The 3932-nt window shown below is 47.9% G+C and overlaps 1 pseudogene; it reads left to right on the top strand.

Moving 5' to 3' along the window:
• Nucleotides 1–338: 338 nt before the first annotated feature.
• Nucleotides 339–3381, top strand: LOC109576542 (ubiquilin-4-like; annotated as a pseudogene).
• The last annotated feature ends 551 nt before the right edge of the window (nucleotides 3382–3932 follow it).

Raw genomic sequence — 3932 nt, 5'->3', positions numbered from 1 at the left:
GTTTGAGTGAACTCCGGGAGTTGGTGAAGGACAGGGAGGCCTGGCGTGCTATGATTCATGGGGTCGCAAAGATTCGGACACGACTGAATGACTGAAATGAACTGAACTGAACTGAATCATTATCTTCATTACCTCCACCATAGTTTGGCCCCAGGGAAATAGCAGGGAAGACAGTTCCACCCATCAACATAAAATTGGATTAAAGATTTATTGAGCATGGCCCCACCCATCAGAACAAGACCCAGTTTCCCCCTTAGTCAGTCTCTCCCATCAGGAAGCTTACATAAGCCTCTTGTCCTTGTCCATCAGAGGGCAGACAGACTGAAAGCCACAATCACATGCTCTTATCACGTGCTCACAACCCTGAGCTTATGATGCAGACGATGGAGCTGGCTGGAAATCCAGCCATGATGTGAGAGATGATGCAGAAGCAGGACTAGGCTCTAAGCAATCTGGAGAGCATCAGTGGAGGGTGTAATGCCTTCTGCCACATGTGCATGGACATCAAGAAGCCCATGTTTACAGCTGCCCAGAAACAGTTTGGCAACAATCCCTTTTCTTTACTGGCTGGGAACTCTGACAGCTCTTCCTCCCAGCCTCTGTGGACTGAGAAACAAGAGCCCCTCCCTAACTCCTGGAGCACCTTGACCCCCCAACCCCCCGGCCTCTGGGTCTGGTGGGGAGGTCACTGGATGATTGGTGACCATCCAGGTGCACCCAGCAGTCTCCAACCCCTTTGGGATCAATGCAGCTAGCCTGGCAGAAAGTGAAGAAGCGCTAAAGAGCCTCTTAATGAAAGTGAGAGAGGAGAGTGAAAAAATTGGCTTAAGAGTCAACATTCAGAAAACTAAGATAATGGCATCTGGTTCCATCACTAAATGGCAAATAGATGGGGAAACAATGGAAACAGTGACAGACTATATTTTGGGGGGGCTCCAAAATCACTTCAGATGGTGATTGCAGCCATGAAATTAAAAGGCGCTTACTCCTTGGAAGAAAAGTTATGACCAACCTAGACAGCATATTAAAAATCAGGGACATTACTTTGCCAACAAAGGTCTGTCTAGTCAAAGGTATAGTTTTTCCAGTAGTCAGGTATGCATGTGAGAGTTGGACTATAAAGAAAGCTGAGCGCCAAAGAACTGATGCTTTTGAACTGTGATGTTGGAGACGAGTCCCTTGGGAATCACTTGGACTGCAAGGAGATCCAACCAGTCCATCCTAAAGGAGATAGATCAGTCCTGAATATTCACTGGAAGGACTGATGCTGAAGCTGAAACTCCAATACTTTGGCCCCTGAAGCTGAAACTCCAATACTTTGGCCACCTGATGCAAAGAACTGACTCATTTGAAAAGACCCTGATGCTGGTAAAGATTGAAGGCAGGAGGAGAAGGGGATGACAGAGGATGAGATGGTTGGATGGCATCACTGACTCAATGGACATGAGTTTGCGTAAGCTCCAGGAGTTGGTGATGGACTGGGAAGCCTAGTGTGCTCTAGTCCATGAAGTCACAAAGATTTGGACACGACTGAGCAGTTGACCTGAACTGAGCCTGGAGTCAGAGATGTTCAACAGCCCAGAAATGTAGGCCCTTCGTCAGCAGATCTCTGAGAACCCCCAACTGATGCAGAACATGATCTCAGTCCCCTAAATGCATAGCATGATGCAAATGCTTGCTCAGAACCCTGACTTTGGTGAATGTGCCACTCTTCACAGGGAACCCCTAGGTTCAGGAGCGGCTCTGCCTGCAGCTCCCAGGTGCCACTTGCCGGGGTCCAGCCCCTGTGGATCCAGGGAATTCGAAGCGGGGACGGCGTCAGCGAGGATCAGGAAACAACTGCTTAATTAAACGTTAATTAAGGATATAAAGAGTAATAGAATAAGGATAGCTCAGTGAGGAAATTCAGTGGAGAAAAGAGGCTGAATAATTCAGCCAGAAGGTAAGAGAAAGAACGACATGGTGAGACCAAGTTTCGGTGAACAAGGGCCGCACTTTATTTTCCAAAGTAGTTTTTATACCTTAAGTTATGCATAGAGGATAATGGGGGAAGGGGTAGAGTCATGCAGTAAGCCAGGCTTTCTTCCTGCAAACTTATCATATGCAAAAGTTTAGGTGATTTGCATCATCTTCTGGCCCGGAGGCCTTTTTCTCTAAAGGTGATTATTCTAAAGTCAGGCGCCAGCCTCCAAAAAGCATTAGATAAAGTTGCATTCCTACAGAGCAAAGGTGTGGTGGGCTATAACAAGAAAAAGAATTAACTCAAGGGTCCCAGGTTACAAACATTAAAGCTACTACTTACACCAATTATATTAATCAATACACTGCCAGGGACACAGCAGATAAGGGATATGGAAACTTAGCAGCAAACATTGGCCCAACAAGTGAAAATCCCTTCACCAATACAATTTCTAATCAATCTTTTAACTGCTCAAAAGAATCTGTGTTTAGACAGTTTAGAACATCTCCTGCCTCTCACAGTTGGGAGGCTCTGAACAATCACGTGTGGCCGGAAAAACCTATTCAGGCAGGCTAGAGGATTTCCAAAGGAGTTTGTAGGTTAGACACTGTCACACCCAGGAATTATTAACTGGAGCTGTAAGCTAACTCTTTTTTTCAGAGAGAGGTAGTGGGGGACAGCCCCCCGTAAAGTCAGAGGTGTAGGTGAAAGCACAAAGCAGAAAGTAGGCAGACTCTGCTTTTGGGGGTAGACGGGGGACTCCTGAGGCTCGATCCTGCCTTTGCATATGCTGAGCCTCCTTCCTCATGACCTTTGTCATGGGCGGAGTTCCTCACGCTGGCTACCGGCAGTGATAGAATTCCAGTTGAGCTATTCCAGATCCTGAAAGATGATGCTGTGGAAAGTGCTGCACTCAATATGCAATATGCACTCAATATGCAATATGCCGGCTCCCGGCATCCCAGTCTTCCTGCAGCAGCTGCAGAATCCAGAGTTGCTCTCCATTTTCACCAATCCCTGAGCCTTGCAGGGACTGCTGCACATCCAGCAGGGACTTCAGACCTTGCAGACTGAAGCCCCCAGGCTGGTATCCAGCCTTAGCTCTTCTAGGATGGCCTGGACCCCAATATCCTTGGCAGGCAGCAACATGGGATCTGCACCCAAGGTGCCCACCTCCTCTCCAGCCCTGCCAGTCACATCCTCTCCAACAGATGCCTCCAGTGTTCAGCAACAACTCATGCAGCAGATGATCCAGCTTTTGGCTGGAAGTGGAAGTTCACAGGTGCAAACTCCGGAAGTGAGATTTTAGCAGCAGCTGGAGCAGCTCAACTCCATGGGCTTCATGAAAGGCCAGACTGCAGGCCCTGATCGCCACAGGACAGGACATCAAAGCAGATATCAAGAGACTCCTGGGCTCTTAGTTCTCCTAACCTCTCAGCCCTGGTCCTCCTGCATCTCCCTTCCCTTGATGCCAGCATTTGGTCCCTCTGTCAACCAGACCCTCTGTGGGTCATCCCTTCTGTTCTGTTTTTATCCCTTGTCCTCTCCAGACAGCAGGGTGACATTAGAGGTGTGGGCCCCAGCCCCATAACTCTGAGAATTCTAGTTTTACTTCTCCACCTCTTATAGAACCTTCTCTCCTGGCTCTGCTTGCAACAGAGCTATTTAAACAGTTTGTGTAGTTTTTACTGATTGGCGCCACCTCCTTGCCCCACAACCATCTTTTTGCAACCTTCAAACTTCTCAGTAGCAGTGCAGGGTTAAAGGAGAAACCATTCTCTGGTTTATTGGAACAGGGTCTTCCATCTCTAGCACTAAAGTTTTTCTTGTCTCATGTTTAGTTTTGGTAAGTCTTCCTTATTTTTCTTCCCCATCCCCTCCCATGTCTAGCCTACCCAATACTACACTTCCACACTCTGAAGGTGGGGCAGGTGAAGCAGGCTGTGATTTTCGTCCTCACTCCCTGTTTTGG

The sequence above is a fragment of the Bos indicus genome, chromosome 23 (assembly GCF_029378745.1).
Source record: "Bos indicus isolate NIAB-ARS_2022 breed Sahiwal x Tharparkar chromosome 23, NIAB-ARS_B.indTharparkar_mat_pri_1.0, whole genome shotgun sequence".
NCBI lineage: Eukaryota > Metazoa > Chordata > Mammalia > Artiodactyla > Bovidae > Bos > Bos indicus.
This window is presented reverse-complemented; position numbering and strand designations above follow the sequence as displayed.